Source organism: Stegodyphus dumicola, chromosome 2, assembly GCF_044657685.1.
Source record: "Stegodyphus dumicola isolate Sdum_Otavi_A_Nest chromosome 2, ASM4465768v1".
NCBI lineage: Eukaryota > Metazoa > Arthropoda > Arachnida > Araneae > Eresidae > Stegodyphus > Stegodyphus dumicola.
Window position 1 is genome coordinate 234044211 of NC_140769.1, and position 25024 is coordinate 234069234.

The window sequence follows — 25024 nt, forward strand, 5'->3', positions numbered from 1 at the left end:
ACCCTCACAATGCTGAAAAGGCAACGTGCCATGAAAAACGTAATGCATACCATTTTCTTCAGAAGTACAGGACTGATCAAATTCATCAAGCTGGAAGGATAGAAGATAGTCACAGCTAATGGGTACACCCCTAAGTGTTCTTCAGAAATTCTTCAAGAAGTGAATGTTAGAGAACTCATGCTCCACCATGACAATGCATTTTCTTATTTAGCAAGATTGACGTCTGAGTTTGTAGAGTTCCTCACTTTGTAAATGCTGATTTCATCTAAACGTGAAGAATCTTAAGAACTGGAAAGCGAATAATCGCTTGAGTTCGTGCAACAAGAAACAACAAGATGGAAGGGTAAATAACCCTTTATTATTCAGATAACAGAACTCCGTCTTGGAGTGCTTTACAAATAAAAGCCGACACTTGGGCTTGAACTTAAGGGGCTAAGAAGTAAACTAAAACTAATCTAAACTAAAGAGATATAGCCGAAACTATCAAGATTCTAACCGAGTTGGCCCCTTAACGCTAATTGACTGCGAAGCTATCAAGGGCCTAAGTACGGCCGAGCGTAATAATAGCTTGCGAGAGAGAAGCCTAAAAAGACGGACGCGTGCAGACAGAATACCTGGTAACTCTCTCGCTAAGATCGAAGAACTTTGCGGTTTAAATACCGCTCCTGCTCGTTATGTATTTAGACGTGAATCTAAAACTACGTTCTGGCCGGAAGTAGTAAGTTGCAGTTAAGAATTACACAGGAAAGAAGTTTAACTCAGAATTTAACTGTTAATAAAATTAACATAATCCTTACAAGTTTCTTAAATAAATTCACATTAAAATGATAGAACATCCAGCCTATTCACTCGATCGAGTTATTTGTGACTTTTGGCTATTTTTTAATCTAAAAATGAACTTGAGTGGAAGCCATTTTCATTCTGAAGATGAAATCGATGAGACTATAAATGCACATTTTTTAATTCATTCCGAGAAATGACTGGCCTGAAACATTTATCTTTGAGAAATTCGCCTACAGAAATGTATTGATTCCGGAGGAGACAACTTCGAACACTCCTAAAATTTCGTAAGTATAACTTTAAAAACCTAAGTGTATCTCCAATTCTTTAGTCTACATATTAATCAGAATAAAGCTCTACAACCGAATTACATACCTTACATCAAATTAAAATGTAATTATATATTTAAATGTATAAAGACTTTATAGACGTTATAAACGTATAGGCGTATAAACAAAGTTCTATTTGTAGGAACACGATGGATAAGAGATGAGCTCTAAATTTGTTTCCTTTTGCGAAGCTATCCAAATCCCGTTTTATCAAGAATTTGCATTAGCGGAACGGATGTAACAACATTTGTAACATTGTAGAACTGTTTCTGGAATGATCGAAACAAAGCAAAAACTTTTATGAATATTTTCTACCAAAAATTCTTCTATATACATTAAATTAACCGAAGTAATCTGAAATTACCGTACACCAATTATTTTCTTACTAATGCCACTATGTCCATTTTTACCTTTCTTCCAAAGTTACATTCATTTCTTATATGTCTCTTAAATAATAAAAATAAAATAAAGAATGATTTTTAATTAGCAGCATATTGTAAACTTTATTTGCTCAAGGTATGCGATTTTTTTTTCTTTTCACTGTTTCCTATTCATATTCTATAAACTGCTAATTTAAAGAAAACTGGTAATGTAAAAGTTTTGATAGAATAAAGTTTCATATTTTGCAAATAAAAATATTTTCTGATGATTCTCAAAAAACGATTTTACTGCTAGCTAGATTATTAGATTATTTAAGAAGCTAAACTACTAATATTGTTGTATTTTACATTTTTATCCTATAACAATCTAATTACACCTGAACATTTCAAGTACAAAACTAGTCTCACAGTAAGAAGTGCTTTATCGAGTTCAGAGATAATTAAGGAAGTTGTAGTGAAAAAAAAAACAGCAATTTTTTCGTTTATCCTTTTTTATCGTTTCGCTATGTTTCAAATAAAAATATCACAGCATTACATTATCAGATTTTACAAAAAAGTAATCATTGAAAAAAATAAAATCTCAGGAAAAAGAATAAAGATCATGAAAAAGAATAATACCCATATCAAAAAGGCATCCTCTTTTAATATTAATGATCTGTTCTTCTTTCCAAAACACATCGTGTATACTAAAAAGCAAACTTCCAAAAATCTTCTTTTTTCCTAAGAAAACTTCCTCCTGATTTTTTTTTCCATATTTCTATATATATATAAAAATCCGAATATTTCTATTTCTGTAGATTCGAGTTCAGCATCATTGCCGCTTGAAAGAAGAAGGTTTGAATGGAAACAAAATATCACTATATAACGTTGCGCGCCTCTAACTAGCACGCAACCTAGAGGTGACTGTGAAAGCTTGTATAAACCACAGAGTCTTATAAAGGGTTTAAGTCCCTTTTTATTCAACGTACTAAATTACAATTGCGTCCTCTTGACGCTTACAACTGTGCCAACTAGGCAGTCAAATAAAAATAAAAACCTGAAAAGAAAATAAAGACAAGATTCTAACTACGAGGCTCTCTAAAATAACTAACTCACCGCGTTTTACAAAAGCAGCTAATTCAGCAGACTTGAAGCTCACTGGAACAATTGCAACTACTTCCCGCCAAGCACATAGGCCGCAACGCGGGGTTCTTTAATTCCCGATTTCTACCTCCGCGCTCGCGAAGTAAGAATAACTCTCTCATCGAACTCGTTTCCTTCTATTTTAAATCATACTACTTCCGCTGATAATTTGAATGCTTGCGCGTTCTACTCAAATTTACATATTCTGGCATTGGCAGTTTCGGGGGAAAGTAAGGCTTGACAGGAAAGATAGTTTAAACTTAAAATAAATGTTAGTTAAAATAAATATAAACCCTACATTTGCCGCTGCCAGAATTTGGAAAACTTGGAAGCAGGTCCTACAAACGACCTGTTGTAAGTTTATCTAATTCTGAACTAACTGGCGAAAGCCTCGTTTACACAAAAAAATCTTATGTAACAATTAAAATTCTGTTAGTCGTTACAAAGCTTTCTTCTTACAGCAACTTTTCCTGGACTTCATCAATCAATCTTGGTCTTTCCTTCCAGCATCTGGAAGGAATAAGTATCAGTATCTTTCTACATACATTATAATTTACACTTTCTTGACACAATAAATTTTTGTTTTTAACGTTTCGTTTTTCTTAGTTATTGCTTACTTCACATTCATTCAATTTTTCAAGCATTAATTTAACTTTACCCTGGCTCTCCACCGTGTGTGGTGTCAACCGGGAATATTCGTGTTTTAGTCTTACAACACTTCCCCTAACCACCATGATTTGTTAGAATTCAACAACCAAATAGACACACCTTACTCGACATTCTACAACTCAATGAGCTACTTTAATATTCTTAAAAATTCAAATGTAGGTGGAGAACCCTACAAAACACATTCATTCTAACTTCCCCCTCATTCATCTTTAAACATGCAGGCTTTCGCTCTAAAGCATGACTTTACAGTTTAATACTTAAATTTTGACTTCATTGCTTTTAAGCATTCACTTTTAGCATCTACAATTTTATGCTTCTCGACTAAATTCTACTTTTACATAACATGCAAGTATTTACATACATTTACAAAAGTTTAATACATATGCTTTTTACAATTTACCATAAAATGAATAAGAGAAAATAAATTTTTACTTTACTCATTCTTCGCCAAGCTGGCGGCACTGAAACTAAAATTCTTATTAGTACAAGAATACGAAGTTATTTTTATCTCCGGCCAAATTTTGGCTTTAACATAACAGAATTAGTCTTTCGACCAACAGAAAATGCTTGTTTTTAGCTTTTACACTTAAAGAAAATAATACTTTTGCCTTAGCTAAATAAAGTAAAACAAAACTAAGTCTCAACCGAGACATATTGACTTTCGTCAAAACATAGAACTTCGTACTTATGCATAACATTTCGGAACAAAACAGAAAGAAAAATTTATAGAAGGTTTTAACTTATCTTTGAGTTTTCGATGCTTGAAATTCCGTCATCCTTTTTTGGCAAAATTGATCCCAAGTTAGAGGTGTCATGGATGTCAATCTTCTCCTTATTGATCTCGGAGTGTCGTCCCCGTTGATCTTTCTTTTGCGTCCTCTACATGCTGGCCTCTTGACGGAGTAATCGTCTGGTTGTTGGCCTTTGCGTTTCTGCCTGGGACGGCTGGTCTTGACGTCCTCCGGTCTGGAGTCCTTGAATTTCTTCTGTTCCTCGTACTTCTGTGCCTCCTGTTGGCGTTTCAGTTTCCGGAACGGCGGCCTTGCTGGCACCTGACTCTGTGGCCGTGTGCGCGTTCTCTTTGATGTGTAATTTCTCCTGCCATCTTTTGTAGGTGGTGTTTTCGTCTTTACCACGGTTTCTTTACCCGGTTCATCTGTATTTTTGTTTTTCTTAAACGCCGGAGTTTGAAAATCCTTTTTTCTTTTTGATACCGACGTCCGGGTTGTAGAAGTGCTAGGTCTCTCTTCAGTCCTCCGTTTCTTGGGTGGTGGAATAGTTGTTGCAGTCTCTGGCCCTTCTATTTCGTTTAGACTTGAGTCCTGCAAGAAACTTTTAAGGATTTCAAAATCATTTGGATTATAGTATTTTTTCACCTGGTCGGGACTTGCTTTACAGATTTCCCCTCTCTCGTTTTTAAGATATAAGACTACTCCTTTGATTTCCTGAATTACATAGGGGCCTTCAAACTTTGGAGCTAGCTTTGCCATAAAATTGTCTGGGGCACTTGATAAAGAAAATTTCCGTTTCAATACTTTATCCCCAACTTTAAAATCTGCTTCACGGCGTTTTCTATCGTAATATAACTTTTGTCTATTTCTTGCCGTATCCGAAGTTTTAAGCGCCTGATCAATTAGCTTTTGCACGTCCTTTTGTCTAAATTCCTGCTCTCTTTGTTGCACAAAGAATAATTTATCTAAAGGCGTAATTAACTTTCTGCCTAAAAATAATTCTGCTGGAGTTTTTCCCGTAGTATCATGATGTGCCGTTCTTAAAGCATAAGCTAATTCATTTATGTAGCCATCCCAGCGCTTGTGATGTGTGCTAACGTAACTGCGAATTATTTTTACAATGTTTTTATTAACTCTTTCTGCTATGTTAGCCTGTGGTCTATACGGAACCATTTTGATATGGCGTATATCAAGTCCATTGCATATGTTTTCAAATATTTGACTAATGAATTGTTTTCCGTTATCGCTAATGACTTTTATCGGTGCACCGTATTTTAAAATGTATCTGTGTAAGAATGCATCTGCGACTGTTTTGGCTGACGCGCGTTTAAGTGGAACAATTTCTATCCATTTTGAAAAATGATCTATTACTAAAAGAAAACGATTTTTATTTAACTCGCTCTGGGGGAAGGGACCAAGGAGATCTATGCCTAAAATTTCATTCGGAAATGTAGCGCGAATGCTATTTAAGTACCCGGCCGGGCTGTAATTAATATTATTTATTAACTGACATTGATTGCAGGACCTGACATACGCCGTTACTATTTTGTATAATTGCGGGAAATATACCGCCTCGCGTACCCTTTTTAAAGTCTTTCTGACCCCGAGGTGGCCCGCTGTTTTTTTTTCGTGCAACTCCTTCAAAATGCTTAATCGAAGCGAGGCTGGGATGACTGGCTTATACTCAAGATTTTCGTTTGTTGTTTTCGTATAGAATAATAAATTATCTATTATTTCATAGTTTTTTGCTCTATTTCTTATCGCATCGATATCTGTGTGCTCAAAGCTTTCGGGGTCTTTCAAATAAGCATAGATATTTCCAAATTCAGGATCAGCTTTCAGTTCAGTAATAACCGTATCTCTAGAATCTAAAATTTTTGAAATCAACACAGCGCATTTAAGTTCATTACCTTCATCGTCCAGTTTTATACGAGAAAGTGCGTCAGCTACATTGTTTTCCTTACCCGGTTTATATTTTATTATTATGATATTATATTCTTGGAGTTTTAAAGCCCATCTTATTAACCTGGGCGTTAGGTTTTTTCCCGAGTAAAGTCTACCAACAGCCGCATGATCCGAAAAGACTGTTACTGGCGATTTGCCGAAATAAACTCGAAATTTGTGTACAGCCATTAATACGGCTAATGTTTCTCTTTCTGTAGCTATATAATTCCTTTGTGTTTGATTCAATGTTTTACTAAAAAATGCCAGCGGATGGTTATTTTGCATAAGAACCGCACCCACCGCACAGTCTGATGCATCTGCCGCAATTTCCAGGTTTTCGTCCCCCTCAGGGAATTTTAAAACAGGGGCATTAATAAGCGCTTCTTTTAATCTTTCAAAAGCTGTGTTAGCTTCAGCTGTCCACGTAAATTTACTCTTTTTTCTTTTGATTACTAAGAGTGGTTCAACAATATTAGCGAAATCTTTTATGAAAGATCGATAGTAAGAACATAGTCCAAGGAAAGACGAAAGTTTCTTGGCGGTGTTGGGCGGTGGGAAATTCTTAATAGCTTTTATTTTTGAATCTTGCGTTTCTATACCCTTTTGCGAAATTTTATAACCGAGATATTTAAGTTCTTTAGTTGCGAACTTGTATTTTGAGGCGTTAATTGTAAGACCGGCCTCTTTTAATAATTTAAAAACTTGTTCGAGGTCATTAACGTGTTGTTCCAACGTACTACTCGTTATAATTATATCATCTAGATAAATTAAAGTTGATTTTCCTAGGACAGGCTTTAGAACAATGTCCATAGCTCTCTGGAATGTTGATGGGGCCCCACACAACCCAAAAGGCATGCGTAAAAATGCATAAGTGCCCGATTTTGTTATAAACGCGGTTTTATGTATATCTTCGGGTCTCATAGCTATTTGATAGTAGCCAGACGTTAAGTCCAAAGTAGACATATATCTGGTCGATTTGATCTGTCTAATGATCTCGTCTATAACCGGCAAAGGGTAAACTGGAAATTTAGTTATGCTATTTAGTTTTCTATAATCGATAGCAAACCTCCAAGCCCTTTTATCCGAAGGAGGAAACTCGTTCATTTTCCTACATAGTACTACTGGACTCGCGTACTCACTATTTATGGGCGTTATTATTTTATTCTTTAACATCTCCTGAATATGTTCTTCGATGATTAAGTCTTTTTGTTTGTCATAGCGGTAAGGTTTAGTCCTATAAGGTTTTTCGGCATTTAATTGAATCTTGTGAGTCACGATCTGACAGTTTCCCGGTTTTTCTGAAAACAAATGAGAAAAATTACTCACCACTTGCTGTATTGCTTTACTTTCCTGGTCATTCAAATGGCTAAGGTCCAATTCAGGTGTCTCCGCATGTTCCACCACCCTCTGGTCCATCTCCAGCACCACGGAACTATCTTGAAAATTTAATTTGGCCCTCGCGGCCCTTAAAAAGTCCATACCTAAAATAAGAGAGTGTTGGAGGTGTTTCACCACAAAAATTAATACTTTGAGATTTTCCTCTTTTATCTGTAAGTTTAATGATACTTTGCCGATGCAGTGACATGTTTTTCCTTGCGCCGCTATAATTTCCGTATTTCTGGTTTTGAATAGTCGTATCCTATAAAAATTCTTTTTGAAGAACTTTTCACTCATGAAATTTCCTTCTGCCCCTGTATCGATGAGGGCTTCTACTGGTACATCGCCAACCAGGACTTGTATAATTGGTAGCTGTGAGTTTTTTACGATGACTGTATTTAGATGTCTATTTGAGGGTTTTTCTAAAACTTCCGGGGTCTGGACCCTCCCTTTCACAGGCCCCTCTAGTCGTTTAAAGCTTTCCTTTCAATCTGTGTCTTCTGGGTACGCGGATGCTTATTTTCAAATTTTCTTTTTTTGGCCTTGCCCTTCAAGTTTCGATACGTTAGCTTGATAGTTCTTTCCCCCATATGAGCGATTTCCATTTCTTGTTTCCTCCTTCCTTCTGGTACTTTGAGAATATGTTTCCCCTCTCGCTCTTTCCGCGATTCTGCGATTTTGAAACTTCACCGCCAATTCGAAGAGTTCCTGCAATGTTCTTGGGTTTCTAATTTCAAAGTAGTCTTGGACAGCGGGTAACAATCTTGGTAATATTATTTCAATAATCTCCGCATCGGGTTTCTTGCCATACAGCATATCCGTTAGCTTGATTTTTCGTAAAATAAAGTCCGTCAATTGTGCTGTATCCCGTTGATAGAAACTATATAGCTCGGCTTCCAGCCGTGCGCGATCTTTCACTATGGGGAAGGCCTTTACTAACGATTTTTTGAAATTTTCAAATGTATACGTCGGGCTTCCAAATTCACCTAGTAGAAATTTTCCTATATTTTTCCACCATAGCGCGGCCTGTCCTCTTAGTGCTGATGTGGCAATAGCAACGTTTTGTCTTTCAGGCACAGGATAGAGCTGAAAGTGATTTTCTATACCTTCTAAAAATACGGACACCGAATTTTTTCCGTCGAAATAGACGTTTGGCTTGATTGATGCTCTCAAAGTCTGGACCAGGTATCCAAATCCTTCTAACTGCGTTGTCATTTCTTGGTGTTGTCCAGCGGCTTCCATCCAGTTTTCGGCCATTTCAGTTCGATAAGTGTTCGGGCGCCAATATAACGTTGCGCGCCTCTAACTAGCACGCAACCTAGAGGTGACTGTGAAAGCTTGTATAAACCACAGAGTCTTATAAAGGGTTTAAGTCCCTTTTTATTCAACGTACTAAATTACAATTGCGTCCTCTTGACGCTTACAACTGTGCCAACTAGGCAGTCAAATAAAAATAAAAACCTGAAAAGAAAATAAAGACAAGATTCTAACTACGAGGCTCTCTAAAATAACTAACTCACCGCGTTTTACAAAAGCAGCTAATTCAGCAGACTTGAAGCTCACTGGAACAATTGCAACTACTTCCCGCCAAGCACATAGGCCGCAACGCGGGGTTCTTTAATTCCCGATTTCTACCTCCGCGCTCGCGAAGTAAGAATAACTCTCTCATCGAACTCGTTTCCTTCTATTTTAAATCATACTACTTCCGCTGATAATTTGAATGCTTGCGCGTTCTACTCAATTTTACATATTCTGGCATTGGCAGTTTCGGGGGAAAGTAAGGCTTGACAGGAAAGATAGTTTAAACTTAAAATAAATGTTAATTAAAATAAATATAAACCCTACAACTTTGTAGGACCAACATGACTAATAAGATTTCCAGTAGTTTTGATACATCCGTTAACTCGATGAGGATTATTAATTCACATAATCCGCAATATGAATATATTTTTTAATTACTGCAATCATAGTTCCATATTTCCTGAGATTTTATAGTAATCATTCAGCATTTCTCATAATAAATATCCATTTGTTTACATAAATTTTAGAATACCCTGATTTATATCACTAAGAGGCAATACTTAAAATCGCCATTTGGAGGAAATATTCGTTTTTGTCTCAAATATATTTTCTTAGCACATTTGAAATAAACAGGTCGCAGTACAGCTATTTTGTTTTGCCTTCAATGCTGTGTATCATACTTTAAATCTGAAAAGCACAGAGATTCTCAGCCAGGAAGGAATTTTCCCTAGGATTGAATTTCATATTTTCTGGGAAGGAATGCATTCAACCTTTAATTCAGCTGTTAAGTATTTAGTTTTAATTTATAAATGTAAAACACTGGTATTTTCCAACATTCAACATTCTATCTGTTTTTGTTTAATTTATAAAACACGTTAAAATAATCTAAATAACTATTTATACACCAAACAATCATGTTTCTTGCCACTGTACTGTATACATATACAGTACACAAGATTCTACGATTTGCTTTTTTCCCTAGGGTAACAATTCTAATTGCCAGCATTCTATAAATATTTGCATATATATATATATGTACATATACTATATCTGTGCAAACTTTTTTAATTTGGTGGCCGTTTTGGAATCATTTAGAAGAGAAATAATACTTCAGAATTTACACAGCTAATTTCTAACATTTACATGAAAACTCAATTTTAATCTTTTAGTGAAAACGTCACTACTCAAAACGTTGTATTCTTCACGAAATTAAAACACAAATATCCTCTTCTGCTAAATTTGCACATTTCTAAAATGATTCCCGGCCGAGACCACTATTTTTTGCCGCCCAGACAGTATAATGGTTAGGAAGCCTGCCTGCGATACCTACGAATCCCGGATTAGGCATGGATGTAAAATTGAATGTCCCTTCATAGAAGGTAACGGTTGCCGCCTATGAGGTGCCTCCATAATAAAATGGCTACCACTTCTGGCCTTAGTAGTGGCCAATGCCTTATAAGCAAGAGCCCGCCATTTGTAAAAAAAAAAAAAAAAAAAAAAAAAAAAAAAATGATTCTGATGTCATCGCTTTTCACAAAAAGATTAAGAATTTCATTAAGAGTAGCTGTTTACAGACATTCAAATAGTATATGTAATGTTCCAATCTTTAATTTACAGCTAAATGTGTGAAACCTTGAGAACCGGTAAGCGAATAATCGCTTTAGTTCAGTAGACAGAGAACAGACTCTAGAAAGGTTAATTACCCTTTATTATTAAAAATAAATTTAAAGGACGGTCCTTTCTCAGGACGTACAGAAAAGCCTCTACTTGGGCGCTTGAACTCAAGAATACTAAGAAATAAACTTAACTAAAGAGATATAGCCGAAGGTATCACAATTCTACAGGATTGGCCCCTTAACACTAACTAAACGGCGAAGCTATCACGGGTCTGAAATACGGCCGAGTGTAGAAATAGCTTAGAGAAAGTGTAGCCTAAAAGGCGAATGCGCGCTGGTCAGAATCTCTGGCTCTCTAACGAAGTCAGTAGAACTTCAACTTTAAATACTTTCTTCTCCTTCATTTGCATCCAACCGCGATTCTGAAAACACGTTCTGGCAGGAAATTTGTAAGCTGAAATTAGAAGCGACAGGAAAGTAGCTTAAACTAAAAATTATCTGTTAAAAACTTAGGATAAACCTTACATACATTTCGACAGCTTATTCCTAATGATTAGTTAGTCTTCAGGAAAATCCTTAAACGTCATTGGAATGATATGAGTATGACGAAAATTATTGGCGTAAAATATTTCCAAAAAAAAGATCATCATCATTTTCCATCAGATATGATGAAGATAGAGAGTGGTCGCTGCGGATATTATGGATGGAAGAGGAGCATTTAAACTCCAAGAAATGTATTCACTGGCCTGAGGAAAATTGTCAAGATGTGGCACCAGCGCCTTTACACGAAGCTGAATGTGTGGTGCAGCATCGCAAGCTCATTTCTTCTCGGTACTTACTCTTTCGAAGAGTTATTTGAACAGACATGAAAATCTGCTACATTACAAGTTTTCTTTATATGAAAATGTTGCGGAATTACGTAATTCTAGAACTGCAGCGGCGAAATATCGTTAATGACATTGTTTGGATGCAAGAAGGTGCTCCTCCATACGTCGCCACATGTGTTCAGCATGTGTTGTAACCGCACTTTGGATATAGAGTCATCTCCCATAACTTTGCAGTTCTGTTACCACCCCTGTCTTCCCCTCCCCCGATTTCATTCCGATAGATTCCAGGTGCTGTTTTTATTCTGAAAACTAAAACTAAGGTGTGCTCTTCAAATCGAGATATGTCAGAATTGAAAGTTGCCATAAAACGTGAAGATATACAGATTTCTCATGCAATGTTACGCTCGTTTCTGTTGTAAACAATCTCTCGCATGCAGTGCGTTATCGTCTGCGCAAGTGGGCATGTTGAAAATTTGCAATTCCAAAAAAACAAATATGGTTTTCTTACATATCTTCTCTTGTGTTGTCATTGGTTCTTTAAGAATACTTTTTTAATATTTTTCAACCTGCAAGTTTCGTCATATGCGTACGGTTGCAACTCTGTTTATGGTTTTCAATATGTGTAGGAAAAAGGTGAGTGTTGCCACTCGAAGATTTCGAAATTTTTTAGTTACCGTAACCATGAGAGCTCTGTTGTTTTAATAGTCTCCAGCGCGTATTCTTAAATAACAATATCTGAAATTTCATTTCGATTGGTTGAGCGGACAGACCGCTACTGGTTCATATCGGGGAAGTATTTTTATGGCCCCCTTAAATATGAATTAATTCCTTTTTAACTTATAAAAACTATAGATTATGAGAATATTTACTCGTGTATAAACATCCTGAATTTGTATGATATTAATTTTTTTTATCAACTGTTTCACCCAGAAGATTTATTTTACATCCGTTTCAAGTGTTAGAGTGAAATCTAGAAAATCAATCTGCGAGAACGTTCCTTCTATTTTCTGTCTCTCTTTTCCCCCCTCTTGTTTGCTCTTCTTTGTTTTTTATCTCTTCTTTTTTATTCTATCTCCAATTTGCTCTTTTGTTGTTTCGACACTTTTGAGAAGAGCTTAACATTACGTTTTTTATCTCCCGCTTCAGTTAATTACTTATTAATTAACAATCGATCCCACAATAAAAGTATCATAGAATACACCGGAGCTACTTTTATTAAAACAATTTATAAAATTCTATGGATAAAACACGAACTATTCATCAATCTTTTAGCAGATTATTTATTAGGTCTCTTAATTTTAGTTTGAATTAAAAAAAATAATTTCTATACAAGAGGGACACAAAAAATACTCCAATTTAGAAACCAAATCTAAACATAAAATTTAAAACGATTAGATTTACAAAAAACGAAAGTATATTTGTTCCAACTCTGTAAATATTTTAGAATTAGGCGCATTTACTAATGCACCCAATTGTTTTGATATAGTCTATTTCTTTTTGCATTTTTATCTATGCATTCTTTGCTATCCATCTGCGCAAAAAATTTATCAAATATGCACTCAACACTGCATTAGAATTCTGCATCATTAAAGAAAACAAACTTGTACCTGAAAGGTATAAGGACCTTAAAAATTAATTAAATATTTTTCTACAGTCATGCTGTACATATGCGGACATACAAGAAAGTCTGTTTTTTATTAAGATGCAACGTGCATTCATTTCCGTATATTGCTTCATCTAATTGTTCAAGAAGTAACTACATTTATTCGCATATATCGCTTGCGTACGAAAACTTGGAACAGAAGCTCAGGATTCTTGATCTCATGTGGCAATAATACTTATTTTACTAGGACAACAAATCAGCTTATTGAAAAAGATAAACACCTCGTAGACGTGTTTAAAAGTAATTTCTAAGTAGAAATATCGAGAATTTTATTTTTATAGAAATATAAATAAACTTACTGCTGTAAATGATAAAAATAAATTAAAAATTTCCATTGAAGATTTAAAGACTGAAACTCAGTCCAGAAGGCAACTTGAATTTTGGAATCTTTGACGCTTGGTTTGGCATTTAGTCTTTAAAAATTAAATATATAAGTTAATAAAATATAAAAATGTTAAAAAAGTTCAAAACATTTGCAGAAAATTAAAGAAGACACAAATATAACACACTTCAATCTGCACTTTAAAGCAAAATTTGTTCAATAAGTACTCTAAGATTATGAGTATTTATTGAACAAATTTTGATTACTTATTGAACAAATTATTTATTATGAGTACTTATTGAACAAATTTATTAAGAGTATTTTTATTTTTTAGGCAGATGACACTATTTTTTACTTCCTTGTAGGAACTATTGTAATCGTGAAAAACTTCGGGTACAATATTTCAACGAAAATATCCATTTCGATCGCTGTCGAATCCATTGGAACGGTTTTTTTGCGTCAGATCTGTAAGTACAGACAGAATAAAATGTGTTTAAGATGGATTCAGAAGGGATTTTTTAGTGACGTCTGTACGTACGTATTTATGTATCTCGCATAACTCAAAAACGGTTAGCCGTAGAATGTTGAAATGTTGTATATGGGACTGCTATAACACCCAGTTGAGAAGCTCCCTTTTTTATTGCAATAAGCAGCAGCAAATGTATATGCATATAATACACTTAAGCTCTTGCTCCTCTCAGTGATCGGTGATACTTATATGTTGCTAAATTGTTCATTTCTTTGCTTTAAAAGTGATTTAATTATGTTGTTCTTATGTTACGTTTAAGGTTTCAATATATTCTGCATGCAATAGTTGCTGCATTTAATCTCAGACCACTGTTCAAAATTTAATTTAATTTGAACTGTTCTATTTTATTTTGCATTCCACGAGTTGTGGAAATTCTTAGCACAAAAGAATAACCTAATATTCTAAATTCTGTTTAAATCGAAAGATTACTTTAACATTCTAAAGAACTCCATCATTTTCTCAGACACAGCAGTAATGCGCTTCGCTTCTGCTAGGGTTATTAAATTAAAATAGCATTGCCAAATCAAGTGTAACCGAACACTTTTATTAAAGTAGATATACAATTGCTTTTTAAATTAATCACTTTCTTCGCTGCTAAGTAATTTCTTTTATAATATGGAACGTGCATAAAGAAATTTCGTTGTTTCATTGGAAGAAACTTCTCATCGTTCTTGACTCAGAAAAAACGCATTAAGGGAAAATAATAGCATCTGCCTAGTATATATAAAAATTAAAGCCATAATTGTTTGTTGTATGTTAATCAGGAAATTGTTTTTATCTGTTATTTTGAAAATATTGCAAAATAAACCATTCCGCTGGAGTGATTATGTTCCTCCTCTAGAATCAAATGACATATATTTTTAAAAGAATTTCCTAGTAAAAGTACCTTTGTTTGGCAGAATATGCACTGTTATTTCAAAACTGAGCATCTATGAAGGTTTATCCGTGTTACATTATTAAAATTTTGGAAATACGGAAAAGGTAATAACCATTGAAGGAAAAAAGTTAAAACTTATCCTAATATATAAGTAATAGTATTCCATATAGTATACGTTTATGTTAAAAAATGATTTAAGGCGTAATTCTAGATTTTAAAAGTGTGTGGATAATTGTGATACATTTATTGGTACTTTTTTATTATCCGCATCGCTATGAAAACTTTCTAACTCATTGATGGCTCTATGAATTCGTGGTGAAAGTTTGTTTCTATCTTTACGTCTTAAAAGAACTATTCTGTTTATAAATATTAAAAAATATGTGGACACAGTGTGACGTCGTTACACGTCTATTTAATTACACACATTTTTTGCTACACTTCACTTCAATTTATTTTCTCAAATTATTCTAACTTAATGAACCGATCGCTGAAAGCAGTTGGAAAATGACATCAATAATTGGTACATAAGCTAATACGGTTGATGAAGTGTGGCATAGACTTAAAGCAGCATGGAATGAGTAGCCCGTTTCTGTAATCTAAACCCAGTTCGACTACATGCCTAACCGGGTAAGGGCCGTTTTAGCTTCCAGGAATAGCAATTAATTTCGATTCCTGTAAACCTCAAAAGTGCTTACACATTTATTCATTTTGTCTTAATGCCACACTGTTTACGTTCAAAAATATCTTTCTTGTATTTGCTTCCCTTCATGGTTCTGCAATTTTAATAACCAGCAGTGTATATATATGTGTGTGTATATATTCGGTATTGTTGATTGCAATAAAAAAGGAGGTACACAATTATCTGTTATAGCATTCCCGTGTAGTATAAAATTGCAATGTTTTACAGCTAATCGATTTTTCAGTTATGCGAGATACATACGTATGTACGGACGTCACGGAAAAATCCAAGCAAAGAAATAGTCAAAATGCATTCGGAAAAGATCAAAATGGATATTTCCGTTGAAATCTAAAAGCAGGAAGTTTTCACTATTACAATACTTCCTTTACTCCATACAACAATTAAAACGTAACATCTTATAACAATAATAGAACGTGTGTAGCCGAAACTTACGTTTTTACAGCCGATAGATACTATTGAGTTGCATACTCACAAATACACGCGGCAGATTTACCGGCTGATGAAACTTGAGGTGTGGAAAATTTGCGTTTCGACATCAATATCAAATTCTAATAGACCCAGCATAACAATTTTTATATCTAATATCATATTCAGAATGAGAAATATGCTGTAAAATATAAATAATGTTCATAAATCATCAAAATATTTACGAATGAAACTCATGCTCCTAATAATTACTTATAAAATGTTATTCCATTTCCTTTTCAAAAGTGGTGGATACTGTTGTAAGCAACGTAAGCTTTCGATAAGAAGGAATCTATAGAAATTCAAAAATAAAGCCAGTTTCATGGGCTGTAATTCGAAATACTGATTACGTACTAAATACAATATAAACTGCAGATTAAACACATGCCAGATACTTCTTGCCATTCATATAGATGATACCAAAAAGCTTTTTGGAATTAAAAATATTATACTTAAGCAATTAAACATGCCCTACTATTAGTATTACTATATGTATGTTTACACCATAATTAGATTATGCAAGGTGTCGTGAATTATTTTCTCTGTTCGATCAACTGTAAAATAAACCGCATGATACGGGCAGCCTAGGCGACCAAAATTATAAAACTCAGAAAATAAAACTCTTAGTGCACAATTTTAATATATGGCTCTAAACCAGCTTTAAAGTCAGTATTTATTTCTCAAAATATAACTTAGAATACAAAGAGATTTTTACTTTAACGTTTAGTAGACTGTGTTTTCGTTTCGCAAACTTTGTCTCCAGTTTCCTTTTCTTCGCTTTTATACAATTGTTTTCGAACGTTGACGCAAAGAATATTTGCTGACAAAACAAAGAAAGCGTATTTTAACATCCTTTGTCTTTGGCGCAATCCAATTCAATTGCATGGTCTCTTCAAAACAAGCACTTTCAAATATTGCTACCAATAAAGGAAATTTCAATCTTTATGAAAGCTCTACGTGACTGGTATTATTTCCCAGGAAATGAAAATTAAACGCGAATCATTTTAACATACGTTATCACAAAAGAAACTCCGGCTGTATGATCGATTTTACTTTCATTTCGTCATGTTATTATAAAGAACAAAAGTATCGGAATATGGTAAACAAAAATGCCCTTTGAAATATGAAAATTGTAATGGGCTTTCACCAACGTGATCATAAACATTCCTTAGAAAATAACTTTTCAGTAAGCAAAAGCTGAAATTGATTTTAAAATGTTTTTTTTTCCCCCTGAGTAACGAGTATTTTTCTATTTGTTTTGAAACTTTATTAATTATAATTTTAATCATTGTGATAATTTAAATTTGGTTCCAAATTTGAAAATATGTAGTAGTAGTTTTATTTCGGTATATTTTTAAATGTTCTACAGCAATATATTTATGCGTTTTAGAGCAACAAAATTCCAAGTAATTTTTGGGAGTTTTTTTGCAAACAAACCTATTGAAAAAAATCCAGTGATGATGAGAAATGTGTTGTGACATTTCCAATGCCGATTCGGCTTGGCATTTTTAAGTAGCAAGTTTTCGTACCTCTCCATGCAATTATTTCTTTGCTTAACAGATATCTAATATTTGTCTATCATGAAAATTGCGGTACTCGTCGAATACCTTACATCTTGTTAGGATAAAGAAAAGTTTTAAAGTTTGGAGGACGCTGAGGAAGCTTCTTTGCGCTATTTTTTATTTACTTACCCGAGGTAAAACAACGAAGTCGATCAAGTAATATATTTCGATTAAAAAAGCAGTTTGACATTTTCCCTTCCTATCACGTTTTGTCAAATTCTACCAGCATTTCGTCAAAAAATAATTAACAACTTCAATGACTAACTCGAGAGTGTCATCATGTGAATGATGTTTACCTTTCTTCCTGTTTGACTGAACATGTATCTGAATTTCTATTACAAAATGCAGGTTCCGAATAAATGCCAATACATGTGACGAATGCCGAGTCGTTAGGATTTTTGAGCAGAAGACATGAAAAGTAAACAATTCCTCACTGGGACTCCAACCTGTACCTCTCGAATACGTCCCGAGTGTGCTATCGTTACACTACGAATGCATGCATAAAGGAGGGAGAAAATACCTTACATACTCCCCCTTTTAAAAGACTACTGGGAGTTCGGGCGCCACTGTAGAGTCATTAGGATTTTCGAGCAGAAGACATGCAAATTGTGCAATGCCCCCGCCGAGACTGGAAACTGGAGCTCTCGAATACACGCCAAATGTGTGGACAATTTTGTTACTGTAGGGGAATTAAACTTTTTGTGGTTTCTTTTGCAGTCAATGGAACGTTTTACTAATTCTAAGTACGCAGACCGAGAGAATGTATAATAAGTTAGGTTGCGTAAATTTTACAAATTGAATTTTTAAACTTTAAAAATGCCAAAACATAAAATTATGCGTAATTTAAAATATAATTGTTACGAAAGTATATACTTACATCCAATGGTTGCGAAAATTAAAGGCCATACAAAGACTTTTATGGACACAAGTATATACATTTTCACTGTTTACATTTTTGTTAATTTGCTACGGCAAAGCCACCGGGAGGCTTCCAGTATCAAGCGCATCCTAAACAGCTACCTGTATTGAACCTCATACGAAAAAGGCGCATTTGCACTGCAATAATCGGGTCCATTCTGACCTATGCATCGCCTGCTTGGAGTGCCGCCACAAAACCAGTTGTCGATAAGTTTCGAACTTTTCAAAACACCTTTATAAGAAAAATCACTGGACCTCCTCGGTTCATTAGGAACGAAATTATACACAGAGATCTAAATATTGATTCAATAGCAGAACACATCCATAAACTGAATAAACATTTCTTCAACAACGCCATAGATAATGATATTTTACATTACGTTGGCAATTTCAAATACGAACGTATTGATACAGACAACAATCTTAGATCTTACACTAGCCACCTTCTCGGAGATTCCTCTATCTCCCAAAATATTTCTTACAAAGATCGGAACTGTAAAATCATATAACGTTTCATTTTATAAGGTATTTCTTCCACTTTCCCATCGTGCCTTCGTGGTGTAGTGGTTTTGCACGCTGGGCCGTTATTCCAGAGGTCCGTGGTTCGATTCCCGACGAAGGCGGTTGCTAATTTTTCATCTCTCCGGCCTCAAAATAACCTAATATTAACTATGAATTTAATCTAGTTTTATGAGTTCTGCAGACAGTCGAATTTCTCCAGATTGCTTGTACATCCATAATTGGACATAATCACCACTTGACAACTGTTCATATTCTTGACTGGTAGAAGAACGTTTTGAGTTCTCTCCCAGGTCTAGAATATGACACATAATCACCTGTTCCCTGCTTTTAGTTTTAGTTATTTGGAGAACTTCAATTCTCTGTGAGGAAACCTCTGCTTCTAATTGGCAAGTCTTCATTTTATTCATGAGGCCTGGACCTCCTTTTGTTTATTTTTCTTTCTGTATTTCTCCAATTTTGGATCTTCAACTTAAGATTCCCTACGCAAGATTCCCCTACTGGGACTTCGTTAAGGTGGTAGTAACAGCGCCTACAGTTATGCGCTAAACTAGCATAACAACAAGGCATGAACAGAATATATTAGAAAATGGAAATTCGCCTTAAATTGCGAAGCCTTTTTGCGAGAAACAGATTTTAGAATTTCAGTAGTGATGTTTAGATATCGCTAACATTCTTAATAATCTTACGAATGAAGCATAACACAATTATATTTCTATATGCACAGTACAGGAATATGCCTAACAAAATTATGTAAGCGTAAAATATAAGGCTGCATGCAGTTCAAAATAACAGAAAATAATCTATGGAATAGTAAATACATTTTTAGTCCAAAGGAGCTTTGCGATTTTGCGTTCCCAAAGTCAAAGGAGCTTTGCTTTGCGATTCCGATCCCTGAAGGACTATTGTTTTCGTTTTGCGATTTTGCGTTGAATCACTAGAAATGTCCGTTTCACTTTTCAAACTGTTGCCACCAAATGTTAGAGTCCTGCCTTATATTTGTAGAAATTAAATAATGAAAAGTCTGCATAAATGTATGTATATTTCTCGCATAGTGATAAAACAACGGTACATAGAGCCATGAAATTTTGAATGACGTAATCCTCCTACGAATATGGGATGTGGAAGACCAAATTTGGAATTTGTTTTATTTGAAATATCGTATTTTGTAAAACTTTAAAGAATTTTTGATTAACAAACTCAAGGATTTCAATGCGAGCAATGGCAATACTCTACGCGAAAAAAAAATTTATCTCCAGCGCGCGGAACTGTGTATCGGAAATCCTAAAGATAGGCTCGTTTTAAAACTATTTTGCGACATTGCTATTGAACTGAATTTTATGGTTTAAGTGCAAAGAATGTTATATTTAATAAATAAAGGTAACGTACAAAACGTTAAAAAAGTTCCTTTAGCCGTAATTTAAAATCTGAAACCTTTCAGATTTTTTTTAAATTTCATTTTTATGGTTTTATTTTCTAATGTAGATCAACTTCATTTTCTTGCCTCCATTAAAAAGTGTATTTCTAACATATTCAAATATTTGTATTCGGAGAGAAACAAATTTCGAATATGAGTTTCGATCAATACCCGATAATATAGAGTCATTTAAGGTATTTCTTCCGCCGTCTTAGCAAGCCTTCGTGGTGTAGTTGTCTGCACACTCAGCGCGTAATTGAAAGGTCGATTCCTGGGGAAGGCGCTGCTAATTTTTCATCTCTCCGGCTTTTCCAAAAGATACCTAATGTCTCTACATTGGCGCCCGAACTAAAAGGGTGTTGGATGATGATTCTCCTTACCCAGGATTTGGCGTTTGGGTCCCCTAAAAACTTTAGTCGCCCGTTTAAAAGGGGGAGTATATAAGTTATTTATTCCACCTTCTTAGCGACCCTTCGTGGTGTAGCAGTCAGCACACTCAACGCGTAATTGAGACGTCCTAGCGAAGGCGTTGCTAATTTTTCCTCTTGCCTGCTTCCAAAAATACCTAATGTTTCTACACATGAAGCAAATAACTAAGCACATCAGCGACGTCTAAATCATAAAAATTGTTAGCAATTACCAATAAGCATGCAGATTTCATGCTTTTAAATGTAAGCTTACATTCTTACGGATTTTTAATAGTTTGCGCTAATACAACCATAATTATATTTCGAATTGCAACATTTCGTGGATATGGGTTTTATGCACAGAAAATCGTTTTGAACACCTCTCTGTGATTTTGTTCCTAACAATACCATATGTTTAATGAAAATATCGATCGATTACGTCCTTTCTAAGCATAAATTATCATTAACATAATTTATCGAAGCTCTGGTAACTAAACGTTGTAGATTCAAATCTACAAGAATCTACAATATACAAGGAAACACCACAACACGTTTTATATGAAAATACTTATGCAAAGAATGCCACAAATATTGGGTTGCCCGGTAAGTTCTGGATTTTTTTTAATTTAGGGTTCCACAAAAATAAACAAGAAATCACTAAATATGTATAGCTTTTACAACTTCTGCCCAACGTTCAACAAGCTTTTCAATGCCACAACAGTAGAAATCATCGTCTTGATCATCAATTTAGAGTCGACTTAGAGGCATTGCTTTCTTCGTCATGCACTTAGAAAATCTCTCGAACAGTTTCTGTGGCATCTCGGTTAAATGCTAAAAGCAGAAGGTGTCGAAATGCTTTTTTTATCTAATTGATACTTCATTTTAATGACATGACAAAAAAAAAAAAAAACTATTTTGTAGAGCACATAACTCTCTACCGAAAAATTATAAAACACATTGCCCAAACAATTTATTTTTCACTCAAGATTTTCATTAAAAAAACGCCAGGATTTAAAAGCCAACTCAACATATCAGTTATCTAAGCATTTATTATACACTGCGGAAAAAAATAGAGGACAGTTCTCTATCTCATATCTCCTGTTTTACTGGGCCAATTGAGGAAATTCAAACTGTTTTTCATGTCTTGAAAGGGTGACTTAGTATATGTATTAAGTATGTATATATAGCATTGTTCTTATATGCCCACCAGCGGCCGATCGGTGAAGTCGCTGAACACTGGTAGTTCGGTTCGAGGTTCGAATGCAGCGAACAGGCTGGCTGCATGGACGTTTTCGTGCTTTTCCCCATGTGTAACTTGTATACGAGCCAGTTTTCCTTACAAAGTCTTCCACGAAGGCATCCCTCGCCTTAGGCAGATAGCCCTCGAGGCTTTGCCACAATCACACACACACCATTCGTATATAGATATTTTGATACAAAACCGGACTTTTTCTGAAATGACATGCTAAACTTTTTCCATATTTTGATTCTACGACTCAAATTATGCCTTTTTTTAAACCAAATTTTGTAAAATTTGGTGCGAAATCTACGGATAAATTCAAAAATTTATCTTGCCATATTTTTTTTCAATTTGCGTTAAAAACAATTCACTTGGCGAACTTATTAATTTGTAGCAACCCATTTTCCTTTCTTTTTTTACAATATAAACGACCGAAAAAAAGTTCACTTTCCCTATTTTCAAATAATTTTGAAAAAGTGCCTAAAGCATATTTGATGTTTTATCGCTTTCAATAAATATGGGAAATTTCAAAACGCGACAATATGTAAATTCACGTATATCTTCGGAAAGGTTGAATAAAAAACTCTTATATTTTGCAGGAATGCTTAGAAAAACATCTACTTTAAGATGATGGTAAAAATGTTATAGATTATAATTGTTTTTCAAAAAATTTATAAAAATGATTTAAAAACACAAATTTTAAAAATAAAGCATAAAAATAGACGAATTTTATTTGGAATGAACTAAATGTGAAAGGAAGAATCAAATAAGTTTAATAAAAAAAGATATATTAATAAATATATACGAAACTCAATTGACATTGAGGAGCTAAAGAGCTTGAGGGCTAATTTTTTAAAAACTACTGCTGCGTTTTTTATAAAACTTGGCAATTTGATATAATTTAACTCGCAGAATAGAAATATGGAAAATAATTGGCATGTCATTTCAGAAAAAGTCCGATTTTGTGTCAAAATACCGATATTAGAGCTATGCTATATATAAATATAATACATATCCTAAGTCGCGCTTTCAAAACATAAAAAACGCAAGTTAAATTTCGTCAATCGGCCCAGTACAACGGGAGATATACAACTGTCCCATTTTTTTTTTTTTTTTTTTTTTGCGCAGTATAATTTATTGTTCACACTTATTCCGAAACACGAGAACATTTGTTTCCATCCAAAATTTTGATAAACGTTCAGGCTGTTACAAAATAGTTTTATATTTTTAAAAACTGAACCCAATGTGTCTTGTTTTTATTTAAGAAATGCCATTCTTTGCATAAATGTTGCTGTATTTTAGCATCATTTCTATAAATTGTAGAATTAACAGAATTAAAAATATCATGACAAATACTTCAGGCTTTATATTCAGTTAATATTTAATAATATATTTTTCCTTCCTTATTAATAATACATTATTCTTTTAATTTTGTATCCTTACGCTAAGTAAAATACTACCGTTTTTACATGTTTTATAGTTTCAAAAAATAAATAATAAAAACCATTTCTTGCCTTAGTAATACACAGATGCTTCACATTAGTCCCGCGTTTTAGTTCTAAAAAGCGATGGCGCACTAGAGTGTATTACATAACACACTAAGAAAGCGGTAGGGCTCTCCGATGTTTTCCCGAATATGGATCGATTTATTTTAAAACTTTTTAACACGTCTTCTTTTCTTTTAACTATCCAGAATTAAATTCAACGTTTCATCAATAGCTAAATGTCATTCTTACTTGCTGTCTTTTCTTCCTGAGGCCTCAAATGAATTCTTCGTTATATGCACAAGAGTTGACATTGAGGGAAATTAATAATCTCTTAACGACTCTTTTCAAAGACGTAAAATTAAAAATTTATATTTAATTACAAGCTGTTGACAAAATAATTAAAATAAAATTTTACAAAATAATTAAAATAAAATTTTACAAAATAATTAAAATAAAATTTAAAATTTTTTATAAATAAGTTATTATATTTCAATATTATTTTATTTCATGCAAAGCCTTTTATTCCAAATGCCAAAATTAGCGTCATCATCAGTTATATAAACACATGCTTCTAATGATTATTTATGAGATAAAAATATTTCAGTTTTTGAAGATTGAAACATATACTGCGCTTAGTTTAATACAAAGTTTATGATATCTGCAGTTACAACCATAACAGTTGTCAAGTAGATACACAACATGAAATTAAAAGCTAAAAAGTATCTATAGGATTGAAAATCTATTAACTTATAAGATATTTCTCCCGCCTTTCTAGCGTGCCTTCGTGGTGTAGTGGTTCTGAACGCTGGGCCGGTATTCCAAAGGTCCGTGGTTCGACTCCGTCCGTGGAGGCGGGTGCTAACTTTTCATCTTGTCTGCTTTCAAAAATACCTAATGTCTCTACAAACTGTTGAAAAGGGAGCGCATAGACCACGAAATAATTTTAGCCTCATAAGGCCTTTGAATAAGAGGAAATAGAATGGGAAATAATCAGATCGTGATATTCAAGCATACCTTTTTAAAATATGCTTGCCATTCTTACCTACATAACTAAAGTCGACAGGAGATAACAATCAAAGCCTATTTCAACCATAATACTGCATCTTCAAGGAATTTGATTATTCTTCTTCCATGCTATACTCTTTCTAATTCGTTCAGAAATCATGGAGTATGGAAATCGGTTGCCATAGTCTTGAGAGAAGATTTAATTCCGGAAAATTCTAATGGTCTAATCCGGAAAAACCTAAAGATCTGATCCCGGAAAAGGCAGAGATGCATGTAAGTGTAAGGTATTGTGCAGCATAAAAGGAACTTAAAACATTGACGAGATGAAAGCCCTCTCGAATGGTTGATAATAAGGGAGATAGGCTAGAATACACTAGGATCCATTCCCTTCTTAGTTGCCATTCAAAATTGGGATATAGTAGTTCCTCCTTTCTCGAGGGTGTAATTCGATCGCCTCCTGTAATACGTCTTCAGGAACGTTTTTCGTGATGAGACAGCCATGTAAACGATGGATTCAGTAATTCCGGATGAATGCTTTATGAGTAAATACTACGTCCGGTTGGGAGAAAATTGTTTCCTCTGTTTATAGACTCTTGCTGAAATTAATTTGTTTGAAC

At 34.2% G+C, this 25024-nt stretch overlaps 1 long non-coding RNA gene across 2 annotated transcripts in view; it reads right to left on the reverse strand.

Moving 5' to 3' along the window:
* Positions 1-25024, reverse strand: part of LOC118196382 (uncharacterized) — a 610915-nt gene that overhangs the window by 55422 nt on the left and 530469 nt on the right. Inside the window, exon 1 of one of the 2 annotated variants that reach the window (XR_004759417.2) lies at positions 2108-2517. The exons of the other annotated variant lie outside the window; for it this stretch is intronic. This is a non-coding gene — a long non-coding RNA (uncharacterized LOC118196382). Of the gene's footprint in view, positions 1-2107; positions 2518-25024 lie in introns of those variants that run through there. 2 annotated transcript variants of the gene reach the window in all.